The 17,274-nt window shown below is 37.3% G+C and overlaps 1 protein-coding gene across 3 annotated transcripts in view; it reads left to right on the forward strand.

Moving 5' to 3' along the window:
- Positions 1-17,274, forward strand: part of PKIA (cAMP-dependent protein kinase inhibitor alpha) — a 100,443-nt gene that overhangs the window by 66,538 nt on the left and 16,631 nt on the right. The window lies entirely within an intron of this gene.

Consider the following 17,274-nt stretch of genomic DNA (forward strand, 5'->3'; position numbering starts at 1 on the left):
CATTGGAAAATGAGCCTCAGAATTCCCAGCATTAATGTTTTGTTTCATTGGCTATCAGGACATCATTCTTTCCTAGATGTCTCCCCTCCTCATTTGCCATTCGCAGTCTCCTTTGTAATGCCTCCTACCCCTCACAAAATTCAAAGACACTTGCTCCTTGGAAGAAAAGCTATGATAAACCTAGACAGCATCTTCAAAAGCAGAGTCATACATCACTTTGCCAACAAAGGTTGGTATAGTCGAAGCTAAGGTTTTTCTGGTAGTCGTGTGCGGATGTGAGAGTTGGTCCATAAGTAAGGCTGAGCCCAAATAATTGATGCTTTTGCACTGTGGTGCTGAAAAGGCTTAAAGATCCCTTGGACAGCAAGGAGACCAAACCAGCCAGTCCTAAAAGAAGTCAAACCAGTCAATCGTAAAGAAAATCAACCCTGAATATTCACTGGAAGGACTGATGCTAAAGTTGAAGCTCCAATACTTTGACCACCTGATGCAAAGAGCTGACTCATTGGAAAAAAACCCTGATGCTGGGAAAGATTGAGGGCAAAAGGAGAAAGGGGTGACAGAGGATGAGATTGTTAGATAATCACCAACTCAACAGATGTGAGTTTGAGCATATTCGAGGAGATAGTGGAGGACTGGGAAGCCTGGCAAGCTGCAGTTCATGGAGTCATAAAGAGTTGGACATGACTTAGTGACTGAACATCCTACCCCTCAATGTCTGTTAGAATGCCCTAATGATCATTCCCAGCCCTTATCACTCTCCACCTACTGTCACTATTTGTAAGTTTTACTCTAGTTCCATTACATTAATGAGAAGATGTCTGTGAATCCCAAATTCATACTTCTAGGCCTAACCATTCACCATGCCTCCAGACTCCTAATTCCAGTTTCCCACTAAGTATCTACAATCTATGCACAGTAGACATTTCAAATTTAGCAAATAAAGCAAAATATTTTGGTTTGATCCACCCATTGCACTCTAGTTTCTCCTCATAACTCATCCAGTTGTTCAGGCCAAAAATATTAAATCCATCCTGAAACTCTCATTTCCCCGCAATTCCTACATCCAGTCTATTAGAAATACTTGTCAGCTCTAACTTGAAAATACATTCTGAATCTATCTACCTCTCACCTTACTGTTGCCATCTTCACTTTACTCAAAGCCATCACTACTAGCCTCATCTAATCCAATAGGCAGCCTCTTCAACAATCTCCCTGCTTCCCGCTTCCCCCAATCCTTATAGTCTTTAACCAGTACAATAGCCAGAATAATCTTAAAAAAGCATAAATCATATCACATTATTTCTCAAAACCGGTTACCAACACTCTTAGAATAGAAACTTTACTATTTTTACCTATTTATATGCTTTATTCAGTATTTCTCCTGCCCTCCCCAGCAAACTCATCTACTGCTACCATTGTCTCACATAACCACACCCAGAATTTCTTTCTGCAATGGCCTTCCCAGTATCAGGCCAAATGTGAATTGATAAAGCTAAAACAAAAAAGAACTGCACATAAGTCTCATTTGCTATTTAACCAACCTGTAAACTGCTACATGTGTGAACAGTCTCCAAAGCAAAGTATCTTCTACCAAACAACTCTACAAAATGACATGTAAACGCCACCTAAGATCTCTGTTGGAAGGATTCTTACCGATTTGCAAAATCTTCCAGGTTTTAGGGAATAGCAAGTGCAAAAGCCCTGATACTGGGAAGGCCATTGCAGAAAGAAATTCTGGGTGTGGTTATGTGAGACAATGGTAGCAGTAGATGAGTTTGCTGGGGAGGGCAGGAGAAATACTGAATAAAGCATATAAATAGGTAAAAATAGTAAAGTTTCTATTCTAAGAGTGATGGTAACCGGTTTTGAGAAATAATGTGATATGATTTATGCTTTTTTAAGATTATTCTGGCTATTGTACTGGTTAAAGACTATAAGGATTGGGGGAAGCAGGAAGCAGGGAGATTGTTGAAGAGGCTGCCTATTGGATTAGATGAGGCTAGTAGTGATGGTTTCGAGTAAAGTGAAGATGGCAACAGTAAGGTGAGAGGTAGATAGATTCAGAAGGTATTTTCAAGTTAGAGCTGACAAGTATTTCTAATAGACTGGATGTAGGAATTGTGGGAAAATGAGAGTTTAAGGATGGAAACACCTGGAGTAACAGGCAAATTTGGCCTTGGAATACGGAATGAAGCAGGGCAAAGACTAATAGAGTTTTTGCCAAGAAAATGCACTAGTCATAACAAACACCCTCTTCCAACAACACAAGAGAAGACTCTATATATGGACCTCACCAGATGGTCGACACCGAAATCAGATTGATTATATTCTTTGCAGCCAAAGATGAAGAAGCTCTATACAGTCAGCAAAAACAAGACCAGGAGCTGACCGTGGCTCAGACCATGAACTCCTTATTGCCAAATTCAGACTTAAATTGAAGAAAGTAGGGAAAACCACTAGACCATTCAGGGATGACCTAAATCAAATCCCTTATGATTATACAGTGGAAGTGAGAAATAGATTTAAGGGCCTAGATCTGATAGAGTGCCTGATGAACTATGGAATGAGGTTCGTGACATTGTACAGGAGACAGGGATCAAGACCATCCCCATGGAAAAGAAATGCAAAAAAGCAAAATGGCTGTCTGGGGAGGCCTTACAAATAGCTGTGAAAAGAAGAGAAGTGAAAAGCAAAGGAGAAAGGGAAAGATATAAACATCTGAATGCAGAGTTCCAAAGAATAGCAAGAAGAGATAAGAAAGCCTTCTTCAGCGATCAATGCAAAGAAATAGAGGAAAACAACAGAATGGGAAAGACTAGGGATCTCTTCAAGAAAATCAGAGATACCAAAGGAACATTTCATGCAAAGATGGGCTCAATAAAGGACAGAAATGGTATGGACCTAACAGAAGCAGAAGATGTTAAGAAGAGGTGGCAAGAAATACATAGAAGAACTGTACAAAAAAGATCTTCACGACCCAAATAATCACGATGGTGTGATCACTGACCTAGAGCCAGACATCCTGGAATGTGAAGTCAAGTGGGCCTTAGAAAGCATCACTATGAACAAAGCTAGTGGAGGTGATGGAATTCCAGTTGAGCTATTTCAAATCCTGAAAAATGATGCTGTGAAAGTGCTGCACTCAATATGCCAGCAAATCTGGAAAACTCAGCAGTGGCTGCAGGACTGGAAAAGTTCTGTTTTCATTCCAATCCCAAAGAAAGGCAATGCCAAAGAATGCTCAAACTACAGCACAATTGCACTCATCTCACACACTAGTAAAGTAATGCTCAAAATTCTCCAAGCCAGGCTTCAGCAATATGTGAACCATGAACTTCCTGATGTTCAAGCTGGTTTTAGAAAAGGCAGAGGAACCAGAGATCAAATTTCCAACATCTGCTGGATCATGGAAAAAGCAAGAGAGTTCCAGAAAAACATCTATTTCTGCTTTATTGACTATGCCAAAGCCTTTGACTGTGTGGATCACAATAAACTGTGGAAGATTCTTCAAGAGATGGGAATACCAGACCACCTGACCTGCCTCTTGAGAAATCTGTATGCAGGTCAGGAAGCAACAGTTAGAACTGGACATGGAACAACAGACTGGTTCCAAATAGGAAAAGAAGTACGTCAAGGCTGTATATTGTCACCTTGCTTATTTAACTTATATGCAGAGTACATCATGAGAAACGCTGGACTGGAAGAAACACAAGCTGGAATCAAGATTGCCAGGAGAAATATCAATAACCTCAGATATGCAGATGACACCACCCTTATGGCAGAAAGTGAAGAGGAACTCAAAAGCCTCTTGATGAAAGTGAAAGTGGAGAGTGAAAAGTTGGCTTAAACCTCAACATTCAGAAAACGAAGATCATGGCATCCAGTCCCATCACTTCGTGGGAAATAGATGGGGAAACAGTGTCAGACTTTATTTTTCTGGGCTCCAAAATCACTGCAGATGGTGACTGCAGCCATGAAATTAAAAGACGCTTACTCCTTGGAAGGAAATTTATGACCAACTTAGATAGCATGTTCAAAAGCAGAGACATTACTTTGCCAGCAAAGGTCCATCTAGTCAAGGCTATGGTTTTTCCTGTGGTCATGTATGGATGTGAGAGTTGGACTGTGAAGAAGGCTGAGCGCTGAAGAATTGATGCTTTTGAACTGTGGTGTTGGAGAAGACTCTCGAGAGTCCCTTGGACTGCAAGGAGATCCAACCAGTCCATTCTGAAGGAGATCAGCCCTGGGATTTCTTTGGAAGGAATGATGTTAAAGCTGAAACTCCAGTACTTTGGCCACCTCATGCGAAGAGTTGACTCATTGGAAAAGACTCTGATGCTGGGAGGGATTGGGGGCAGGAGAAGAAGGGGACGACAGAGGATGAGATGGCTGGATGGCATCACTGTCTCGATGGACGTGAGTCTGAGTGAACTCTGGGAGTTGGTGATGGACAGGGAGGCCTGGCGTGCTGCAATTCATGTGGTCGCAAAGAGTCGGACATGACTGAGCGACTGATCTGATCTCTGATGTGTTTTAAACCGTGAACTTTGAGTGACTAGACATAGTTTCAGTATCAATATTTAATTCATGAGAATTAGCTAAAGTCTTCTAAATACCCATTACCCACTACAGAACTTCTGAACAGATATCATGACAGGGTCCATGGATCTGAATTTTAGCGAGTACCTCAGTTGATTCTGTTGCAGATGGTATTCAGTCCTTTAAGAGACACCAAGCTGGGGGCACAGCAGTAAAGAATAACCTGCCAATGCTGGAGACGCAGGTTTTATTCCTGGGTGTGAATATCCCCTTGAGAAGGAAATAGCAACCCAGTCCAATATTCTTGCCTGGGAAATCCCAAAGACAGAGAAGTCTGGCAGGCTCTAGTTCATGGGGTTGCAAAGAGTTGGACACGACTTAGTGACTGTACAACAGGCTGGTGTATTTGCTGAGATATGAGGAGATCAGATTCAGTACTAATTATCATGCAACTCACCAATGAGATGCAACTGAGCTTCAAGTGACAAAAGAGAAAGAGGATCAAATTATGTTTGATGAGGAACAGTATATTTAGATAACTGCAAAGTAGTTTACCACAAAATTATTAATATTAAAGGAGAAAAAATAACTACAATGGAGAAGACTGACTGATACTCCTTACTCAAGTGAGTAAAATAATATTCCAGTAAGGTTACAAGTTAAAATTTGCCAAAATGATTTGTAGGATGCAGTAAGAAGAATAAGAGCTTCACCACTGTGTCATTCCTGCTAATTACACATATCCTGAATCTAATGAGACAAATACAAACTAAATCCTACCAAATAACTGATTTATAGTCATTAAAATTTTCTAGTTAATGAAATTTAGTGGAAGCCTGAGAAAATTTTTTAGATTAATGCTAAAGAGACGGTCAACTAAATGCAATATATGATTCTGGGCTGGTCATTTTATTATGAATGGCTTGACTGGGACAATTGATAAAATGGAAAGGGGACTCAATATTAGATAGCCATGTAGTAATGAGTCAGTGTTAATTTCCTGATTTTTATGATTATATTTGAATATATTGAGTATATGTTTGTAGGAAATACTAGAGGATTGGGGGAGACATTGCATTGTGTTGGCAGCTATTCTCAAATGGTTTGGAAAATAAATTGTTTTTATTGTCATTTTAACTTCTATAATTTTTGAGACTGCTAAAAAAAGTACAAAATAAGAGGAAAAGATCCCTAAGTTAGGTAATCCTCTTTTTCTTGGAGAATCGCAAAGTTAAAAACTCATTTATACCATTGTAAAAAATTGTGGTCAACTTTTCAGTCTATTTGTGTTGATTTATGTTATTAACAGCATAACATCTTATTTTCTATTCAAGATTTATTTTTCCCTAATTATGCATTTTATTTTTCACTCTACCAATGTCTATGAATTTGGTAAAGTTTTCAGTATCAAAATAAAATAAAGATTCATAGAAATGAAAATAAGTTCTTAGAGAAATTTATGAATGTCTACCTGCCTTTAGAAATGGAGTAAATTGGCATGAAATTTATAAGGGAAAGAAACTATACAGAGCACTCCCTTGCAGAAACTCAATATGGTTGCATATGTTTATCTGTTAAGAGGTCTATGATGAAACAGTAGCTATATGTTCAAATTTAAATGCAACTTTTTAAATCACATTTCTTATCAGTCCATGTAACTGGACAATTCAGGAAGTAAATTAAAACAGTTCTTGCTTTCAATACTTCCTAAGGTCAACACTTAGAATAATGAAAAACTTATCTTTCACTCTAAGAAACCTGGGCAGTTATTAGTTAAAGCAGATGTGTTGTCCTACTGGCCTACACCTGGTTATAAATAGTAGTATGACTTGAGATCACCCTGGACACAGAGTGGACTCTCTAAATATAGCTTTTCCTTTCCACAAAGGCGTTTTACAAGAATGCTACCTTTGTGAAGGATACGGACACTAAAGTCAGTGACTTTTAGTCATAAAAAAGATTTGAAATATTTTCTTAGCCTGGGAACTCACATTTTAGAGGCATAGAAACTGAAGTCCAATGAAATTAAATATTTCGCCCGGCATCAAACAGCAGACAAGAAATAATGACAGTACTCAAGCCTCTATCTTCTGAATCCGTTGAATGCAGCATATAATAGTTTGCAATAACTGCTTATTTTCATTGCCCTCAACACCACATTCCTTCTGTGCCTTATCCCTCTTGCTTCTTTAAGAGGGATGATAATATTATCAGCAAGCTTTAGTTACAATTTTTTTTTAATTTTGCTGTTTTGTAATTCATTTTTGAAAAATTGTATTTCTGTGTTAAAAATGTGTGAGGACAGTTTCCTTCATTCTTGAAACACCTCTCCCTGCATTTACCATCTTTTATTGTCAAAATATTGTGTAGCAGTAAGTACAAAAACACATATAGTAAAGGAGATAAGTATGAGGCAACAAAGTGTGTGTGGAGAGGATGGGAGGCAGGCAGAGGTTAGAGCTGACATATCTTAAAGGGAGATGGGAAGAGGGGGAAGAGAAGAAAGATTTATTTGTTTGAAAAAAATATAATGGCAAGTTGGACAGGGTCTAAACTTAATACAATATATTTTCCTTAATTTAAATCCCAGGTTAACTTCCATTGTTTGCATTGCCACAGACAAGAAAACAAAGCAAAGAGATTTTTGTGTACCATAATTTCATAAAGATTTCTATAAGACTGTAAAAATAAATTTAAAAAACAGAAGTCTTATCTTTCACTTATTTTACCTGCTTCCTTGCACTTTAATAAGTTGGTAAATGACGTTTAAGTTCAATAGCTATAATTAATTTTGTCCCACAGATTTTAAATGTACTGGTGATTGTGTGAGTGTGTGTGTGTGAGTGCGTGCGTACCTTTACAGACAGTAAAATAAAGTTCTTGATCAAATAATTATTATCATCTAGACTAAAATCAGATATGATAGAGGGGCCAGCCATTGGTAAGTTTAAAAGTCACCCTGGGTGATTAATACATGTAGCAGGACTACAGGCCTCTCTTTAGATGAAGCACTTAAATGCAAGTATAACTAACCATGGCTCTAATTTCATATCTGAAATCTGCTTTATTTAGAGTTCTTTGGCTTGTTCTGTTTCTGTAGTCTTTGTTGTGCTATAAAAATATCAGAATTGTGAATTAATGAACTGATATGTAAAAGTGAAATACTGGAAGATAAGATAAACATAAAGGCCTCTAATTGTCATGCAAATAAGTTTGGTTGACACAAAACTGGAAATTAGATAAAAACATTACATGCATGCTAAGTCACTTCAGTCATGTCCAACTCTTTGCAATCCTATGCACTGTAGCCTACCAGGGTGCCTGGGATTTCCCAGGCAAGAATACTGGAATGGATTGCCATGCCCTCCTTCAGGGCATCTTTCCAACCCAGAAATTGAACCCACATCTCCTGCGGCTCCCACATTGAAGGCAGAATCTTTAACCCTGAGCCACCAGGGAAGCCAAGAAAAAGACATTAATAAATCATAATGCTGAAATTAAAATCTTCTACTTACATCAGTACAAAAGAAATCCTAATTTGTACCACAAAGTAATGAATTCAGTACTTTTCATTTCTTAAATATGTGCCTAGTACCCTCCCTGCACTGTGCATATAAAACTTCAGAAATTTGGAGGACAAACAAGAAAAACAGAAGCTCTCTACCGTTAAGTTATTTATACTGTAGTCAATTAAAGTTCTCTACTTTGAGATTTTTTAATTCCTCAGTTTACTGTAATATCTTCATTGGTTTTCTTTGTTAAAACCAATCTTTATCACTTTAAATAGTTTCTTCAATGTACCTGTTAATGAAATACAGTCATAATAGTAACTTCCAATGCTAATAATATAGTTGATAGGAGAAATGCTCAAAATTGACTGGAAAGTGATTTCGATAATCTACAAAATGTCATGAGGTTTCCCAGGTAACGACTTCTCTCCTATGCAAAAATGCACTTATTATTTATTGTCTAAGCTTATAAAAACTGTCTTACTTTATTCATATACAAGTTTGACAACATTCTTTAATTCATATTTTAAGGTATTTTGCTCAGTTATCTTTCTGGAAACTGTTGATTTATATATATTATATAAATATTAATATGTATTTTTCAATGGCTAGATAAAAAATGGATTTTTTAACTGCTTAAATTTGTTTAATTTATATTGTCCTTCAGCATTTCCTTTTCTCACTGAAGCCTATCCTGCTGATCTCAAAATACCTGAAAAATCTGAAAATCCCATTTAAAGTAAATGTATGGAAAATTTTCAAGATAACATATATGATGGTAGATAAGAAGAGTATTAAACATTGTGCTGAAGATCATTCTGTTAATAAAGAGATTAATCAATAACCCTAACATTCAGACATACAATAAAAAGGAAAAACATTAATTATAATACTGAGCAATGACACTTTCAGTAAAGGGAGCTATTGAATATTGTATAGGCAACTAGTATCTGCAAAGCAGATAAATTGGCAGTGATTATGCATATATTCAAAATATGTTGAAACACAGTCATAAAAACAGTTTTCTTTTTGGCAGAAAAGAGGCATATTGAAGTATTCAAGCACTACTTCAACTGGATTAGACAGACACTATGCAGAACGTACATGATTGTAAAAGAGCAGATATTAGCATTTGTGTGAATATGTGTGCTTTTAATTAATGCATTTTCATTCATTCAGAAAGGAAGAGAATGATAAACTTATTTTAAATGTGGCATTGCGATAAGCTGAAGTTCCGTTCTTAGACTTTTACTGCTGTTCCTTTGTGTGTGTTCAATCGCTCAGTCTTGTCTGACTCTTTGCAACCCTATGGGTTGTAATCCACCAGGTCCTCAGTCTGTGGAATTTTCCAAGCAAGAATACTGGAGCAGGTTGCCATTTCCTACTCCAAGGGATCTTCACAACCCAAGGATCAAACCCTTGTCTCTTGAGCCTCCTGCATTGGCAGGCAACTTCAGTATTCACCAAAGAATACTATACTGTCATTTATCAAATAAGAAATTTGGAAGCAACCCTAGGATTCTCATTATAGAGTTCCCTGCCTTCATGCTCCCCACTCAATAAGAATCCCTGACTTTCCTATATGGGAACGCTCTCTCCAATGCATACCTGCTCTGTCACTCTCAAGGGCCAGCATCTCTGCCTCAGCATCCTAGTGAAGTCACTTCTATTTCAGTGCGTGCAGGGCCATTTTTAAACCTTTCTCAGTCCTAGGTAATTGCACTTTTAGAAGCTTCACCCTAAATGTTATAAATGATTTAAAATATGCTGGAGAAAAACATGGTCCCAAAGGATAAATGCACCTCAGTATTCATTGCCACACTGCTTACAATAGCCAAGGCATGGAATCAACCTAAATGCCCATCAACAGAGGAATGGATAAGAAGATATCACACACACACACGCATGCGCACACACACTGCTGCTGCTGCTAAGTCGCTTTAGTCGTGTCCGACTCTGTGCAACCCCATAGACGGCAGCCCACGAGGGCCCCCCGTCCCTGGGATTCTCCAGGCAAGAACACTGGAGTGGGTTGTCATTTCCTTCTCCAATGCACGAAAGTGAAAGTGAAGTCGCTCAGTCGTGTCCGACCCTCAGCGACCCCATGGACTGCAGCCTTCCAGGCTCCTCCATCCATGGAATTTTCCAGGCAAGAGTACTGGAGTGGGGTGCCATTGCCATAATGTAATATTAGCCATTAAAAAGAATATAATGAAATAATGCCATTAGCAGCAACATGGATAGATCTAGAGCCTATCATACTGAGTGAAGTAAGACAGAGAAGGAGCAATATGATATCCCGGAATCTAAAAAGAGATGATACAAATGAACTTTAAAAACATTAAGAGACTCAAAGACTTAAGAGAATGAACTTATGGTTGCTGGGGGTGGGGTACTGTATGGGGAAGGATAGTTAGGGAGTCTCAGATGGACATGTACACACTGCTGTATTTTAAATGGATAACCAGCAAGGACATACTATATAGCACATGGAACTCTGCTTAGGGTTATGAAGCGACCTGGGTGGGAGAGGAGTTTGAGGGAGAGTGGATACTTGTGTATGTATCGCTGAGTTCTTTCATTGTTCACCTGAAACTATCACAACGTTGTCAATCTGCTATACTCCAACACAAACGAAAAATCATCCTTATTTCTATTAAAGGTGACCAAATCCCATATTCAGTATAATTATAGATAACTATATGAAAGTTAAGTAACATTACCATTGATGAGTTGTAGTAATATTAGTTGGAAATATCAATTAAACAAGTTTTTATCACAGTTTTGTAGATTTTTATTCATATTTCAGAGCCATTTTTCAGGTGTCAATTTTCTAAGTCCTTCTCAAACTCCTGTTCCCTAGTGAATGTGCTTTTACTGTCACAGCGCTGAATAGCCACGACAGCAAGATGTCTGAAGATAAAGACCATCACATGGATAAGTAGACCAGATATGTGGAAGTGGGAATGCAAAATGTTTGCAGAAAAAATATAGAAATCAAGAAATCATAATATTAAAAAGTCGGGTTCTGTAGGGATGTCAATAAAATATCACCCTACATAGTTAGTCTCAACACAGTATGTGAACTGCTTACATATTTAAAATAAATGCTGATGGCAAGCCATCAATAAAAAATTAAGTACAGTATGTTCCAAAATGAATGTTGGAAAATGTCAGTTGGTTTTGTAACTGGTTAAGTCACCTATCAGTTTCATAACAGTGTTTCTAAACCTTTATTATTCTATCTTTAAAACTGAGATAATGAGCATTCCTATTTGATATACTTGTTGATAAATTTATGCAATTTGCATAAATGTCTTGTGACCTTTCTGGCAAATACTTGATATTTTTGTTATTATTATTGATAAATAATTAGTAAACAATAACTGTTTTGTTATGGTCATAGTTACAACTTGGAACAGAACAGACAATATTACTGAGAGTGATTTGATCAGATGGAAAAGTTAATAATGAGTTATTTTGAGAAGAAATATGTTGATGTTCAAACATCCTTTCCAAAGCTAAATATTTATTTAATGGAGAAAAATAGTCTTAGTTTAATGAGAAGGTACAGATTTTAAAAGTATATTTCCTCTTTGGACTCATAAAGAGCCAGAAAAGGAGATTAAACAAAGGCTTTAGAGAGTATTATATAATAAAGAACAGCACCAGCACCAGGCTGTTGATGCTTTTGTGGTTTTGATGTGAATAACTCCAGGGCCCTGTTCTGACATCAGTACTACCACTCACTGTCTAAGATACGGACAAGTCGACTAACCTCTCTCCGCTTTAGTTTCTTCATCTGTAATGTACAAGTAATATTACTTGTCACTTGCCAACTGGCAGTACTTCTTCAGCTAATTGACTGTCTCAGCAGGGATGTCTCAAAGATCAGCTAATAAATGAATTATAAACCCATTGAAATATTAAATGATGTCAAAAACCTTAACAAAAGGACAGAACAAATTATTCCATGTATTAATTTACTTAGTCACATATATTTTATATAAAATAATGTAAAAAGAAGTAGCCTTCCATAAAGTGAAATAGAATAGATTAGTTGGAATTCTGGAGTGCTTTTTGCCACTCTTATTTTTAAGAATCTTGTCATAATTAAGGATACACAGAAGAAGACGTGTATTAGAGGAAATAATAGTTCATCTCTTTATATTGATGAAAAGTACTGTGAGACAAGAAAATGAAATAAATACGAATAAAGAAACGTGCTTTCTGAGCTGCTTTTACCACTGACAATGGTATAACCTTGACAAATTTACCTTAACAATTAAGATCTAGAGTAAGATAATTAAAAATAAATCTACAATATACTTTTGGCAGATGTAAGAACAATATACAAAATCTTGTGCCAAGCATTCTGAGGAACTCAAAGGACTCAGAGGTCAAAGAATATATAAGAAGAAGAGCACCATGAAGAAAATTAATGCTTCCATGTGTGTGTGGTTACTTCAGTCCATAGGCAAATAAATATTATAATAAAAATATTCATTACATAATACCTGGAGATGGGGAGGTGGTGTGGCTGATAAACTAGGCTTGAAAGATGAGGAGGATTTTGTCATTGGGAGAGAAGGTCACTCCAGGTTGAGAAGATAGCTTGAGAAGACCAGGAAGAGAACACCAGAGATATTGCAAGTGTTTACTGCGATCTAACTTTGTATGCTTGGGAGAGAGAGTATAGGAGAACAAAGCAAGTAAATTAGGCTGGCTTCAAATTTCAGAAGGCCATGCAAAAAACCTAAAACGATATTTTGTGGGTTCCTAGGAACCACTAACGGAGAAAGCAATGGCACTCCACTCCAGTACTCTTGCCTGGAAAATCCCATGGATGTAGGAGCCTGGTAGGCTGCAGTCCATGGGGTCGCTAAGAGTTGGACACGACTGAGCGACTTCGCTTTCACTTTTCACTTTCATGCACTGGAGAAGGAAACGGCAACCCACTCCAGTGTTCTTGCCTGGAGAATCCCAGGGACAGGGGAGCCTGGTGGGCTGCCGTCTATGGGGTCGCACAGAGTCGGACACAACTGAAGTGACTTAGCATAGCATAGCATAGGAACCGCTGAAGATTTTTGAGTATTTTATGTTTTAGAAAGTTAATTCCGGTGATAGTGTAAAGGGTAAGTTGGAGAAGAATAAGTTTAGATAACTAAGTAGTTAGCCTGTAATTGCAGTAGTTGAGAGAGAAGATAAAGGGAGTGACCAGAGAAAGAATGGAAATGAAGAATATGTAAGAAACACTGAATAGATAGAATTAAGGAGGTTTGGGAATTGATTGAATGGGAAGAACTAGTGAGATGGAAGTTCAGTTCAATTCAGTCGCTCAGTCATGTCCAACTCTTTGTGATACTATGGACTGTAACCCACCAGGCTCCTCTGTCTGTGGAATTTTCTAAGCCAGAATACTGGAGTGGGTTGACATTCTCTTCTTCAGGGAATCTTCCCAAACCCAGGGACTGAACCTGGGTTTCCTGCATTGCAAGCAGATTCTTTACAGTCTGAGCCAAAATGATAAACATAATAAATAGCTTTGGGAGTAGAGGTAGAGATGTAGCAAAGCAATTCCACTTGAACTTAATGAATTTGAGTTTTTAAGGACATCCATGGGTCAATATCCAATAGGCAGTAAAAATTCCCAAGCTACGCTTCAAAAAATTATCTTGCCCCCAAATTATAGATTTCATAGCCATCTATACACAGTTGAAAATTAAGACAATTGGGACAAATGGAATTACCAAACAGAATATAAAGAACAAAAAAGAGAAGAACTTCCCTGGTAGCTCAGACAGTAAAGCGTCTGCCTACAATGCGGGAGACCCAGGTTCTATCCCTGGGTCGGGAAGATCCCTTGGAGAAGGAAAAGGGCAACCCACTCCAATACTCTTGCCTGGAAAATCCCAGGGACTGAGGAGCCTGGTAGGCTATAGTCCATGGGGTCACAAAGAGTTGGAAACAACTGAGCGACTTCACTTTCACTTAATAGATAAGGGAGGGAAAGAGCAAGAAGAAATATAAGGAGACTATGAGGGAATCAAGAGTGCAATCACAATCAGAGCCAAGGGAGAAAGAGGTTTCAAGGAGAGAGGAATAACAATGTAAAATGTTATATGTAATTTAATATAGATGATTATTATGAAAAGCCCATTGAATTTTGTGATTAATCTGTAATTTTGTGATTAGTTCTGGTAAATTGATAGATATGTAAGTTAAACTTCAGAGGAATTAAAATAAAGCAATGTAAAGAAGAGATTCTCAACCCCCAGGCCACAAACTAGTAGCAGTCTGTGACCTATTTGGAACCAGGCTGCACAGCCCCTCCCCAAGGCTCGTGTTACCAAAGTGACGGTAACCAAAACGAGATTATGGAGTAGACTGGACACAAGCAATATGCTTTAGGTATCACTGTCTCCTGTCACCCACAGATGGGACAGTCTACCTGTAGAAAAACAAGCTCAGGGCTACCACTGATTCTGCATTATGATGAGTTTTATAATTCTTTCATTATATATTACAATGTAATAATAATAGAAATAAAGTGCATAGTAATTGTTATGTGCTTGAATCATCCGAAACCATCTCTCCCCCTAAACCCCAAACTGGTCTGTGGAAAAATTGTCTTCCACAAAAGCAAAAAGGTGCCAAACATGTTGGGTACTGCTAATGTAAAGGATGCAGGAAGATTAGTTTGCGAATAAATGCAAGTAAAAGGTGAGTGTTGTAAGAACATACAGAGTTAAAAGATGAAATATATTTTATAACAGGTAAAATGTAAGTGATTTTATAGGCATTGGAGAAGGAGAGAAAAGGCAGGGGGGCACGGGAGGATTGAAGGAACAATAATAGGGGCACTAGTCGAGTATTCATGTTGGCAAAAGGACTCAGATAAAGAGATGGTAGTTGTGATGATATAGAAAGAGAAACTGAAGGAATTTATGTAGGATGACCTTGACATTCTCTATAAAGTCAATAGGCAAGGTTTTCTATGGAGAGTAAGAAGATGAAATAAGACTTAAGAAGTGCAAAACAATAAATTGTTGTTTTTAAGGATGGTAAACAGGTCAGCTAGAAAGGAGCAAAGAAATTCATGAGTAGCTTTGAGGTCACTTGTTGCCTAATTAGATACTGTAAATGTTTCCTCAAGCAAGGTAGCCTGTGTTTCTGGCTTTGTAACACTTTTAGGCTCGGATTTCTCATTACAAAGTTTTTTTGTTAGGTACTGTGGAAAGAAAACAAAAAGGATTTGAATCTGGCTGAAGGAAGAGAGAAGTAATAATACAATGAACTAGGTCATGAATTTACAAAAACAATATGAAGATATGCCCATGTCATTTAAGGAAATATAATCTTAAATGAAGGCATAAGGATCACAATTATCACATGACTGGGAGATCAGAGATGATGAATAAAGGAAAAACAGAATAATCATTAGTATCAAATGTTGGAAATTCTTGAACTTGAGAATTTGTATTATACACTGAAGATCAGGGACAATATAAAGAACTCCCCCCGACAAACGTAGATGGGTTATTATTTCTAGTAGTATTAATCAAAAAGTTACTGTGAAAAACCATCAAAGACTAGCTGTTTTTTCCTCATGTTAGGCAAAATTCATTCTGCCAATACTTTGTCATTAAAAAAAAGTCAGTGCCTTGGATTTAGAATAAAAGAGGGTTTGACTTGGCAGCATTAATATGTGTCAGCATTATTGTGTGTTATAACTTAGTATACAAGATTACTTTTTTAAAGTGTACTTTTGATAGGACACTATCCAAACTCTAATAACAATAAGGGTCCCATTATAGTAAATGGTATTCCAGAGCATGCAGTATCATAATCTAGTGCAGGAATTATAATTGTGCTTTAGCAGAGGAGGCTTTTGTGGAAATTTTCAAATTGTTGCTATTAATAGAGTGCTGTTCTTGATTTCTTTACTGTCACTCACTCCAAAGTGTCACCAGGAAATAAACCAGTTCAAGAAAAAGGGGGAATTAAAGTAGCCTTAAGTTCTGGCACCCTGTTCTAAGCTCCTGAGACTTATTTTGAAACCCTCTGATATGTGAAACTGGGCGGTTGTTTTTAGAAAAAGTTACTAGATTCTTCGTAAGCATGAATTAGATAAATAAGTAATACCTTATACAGGAAAAGAAAAAATGATAGTGCTTAGCATGGAAATAGCTGATATTTCCAAAATGTTTTAGGAATCAAAAAACTTGCTTAGTGAAGTTCTTTACTAAAGGGTTCCCTTCTCTGTAGTGTTGGTTGGACAGCTTTCTGTGACTGTGTAGATCAGCAGTACTCAAAATTTGGTCCCCCAACTCCTGCATGTCCCACAAACCCTTTAGGTCATTCCCTGAAATATTTCCAGTGGATTCACAAGTTCAAAATAATTTTCATACTAATACTGATGCTATTTGCCTTTTTCACTTAACTAACTGATGTTCGTTTGCAGTAATGGTGCAGAACCAAAGTGGGGAAAACTGCTGACACCTTAGCATGAATCAAGTCAGCAGCAGCAAACTCTGCTAGTAAGCCTGGTATTCTTCACCACCACACACTCAAGAGTTAGTATTTTTAAAATGCAAGATTTACCTAAGAATGTACATGATCTAACAGTAAAGATATATTAATATATTAAAAATATATACAATCGCCACCCTTGAGTAGAGGTCTTCTTAATATTCCATGTGATGAACTGGTGCATCACTAAAGCAGGTACCAACCACATGGCTGTCTTACGTATTTGTATGACTGCTTGGGTCAAGAGCTGAATTTGCAACTTTTCTCATGAATCACCATTTTTACTTGAAAGACCTGACAAGCAAACTGTGGATTTTCAAACTTGGGTATTTGGCAGAGACTTTCTTGAAAATGAACAGAGTGAACTTGTCACTTCAAAAGAGGCAAAATCCCACTGTATCTGTTGCCAATGATAAAGGCTGAGCTTTCAAACAAAAATTACAATTTTAGAAAATGTGTTAGCTGCTCCTGTGAACTTGTCAGTTTCCCAATTCTTAAAAACTTTTCTGCTGAGATAGATGGCATTACTAACAAATGAAATATTGTATAATGATCTATGGTACCATTTGGAAATTTTGCGTAACCCAGTGAACCAATATTTTTCCAAATGATATTTTTTAAAACATATGTGGTCAAAAGATCCATTTAAAGTGCAAAGTAGACAATAGATTTTAATAAAGCAGTATGGGAA

The sequence above is a fragment of the Bos indicus x Bos taurus genome, chromosome 14, assembly GCF_003369695.1.
Source record: "Bos indicus x Bos taurus breed Angus x Brahman F1 hybrid chromosome 14, Bos_hybrid_MaternalHap_v2.0, whole genome shotgun sequence".
Lineage (NCBI taxonomy): Eukaryota > Metazoa > Chordata > Mammalia > Artiodactyla > Bovidae > Bos > Bos indicus x Bos taurus.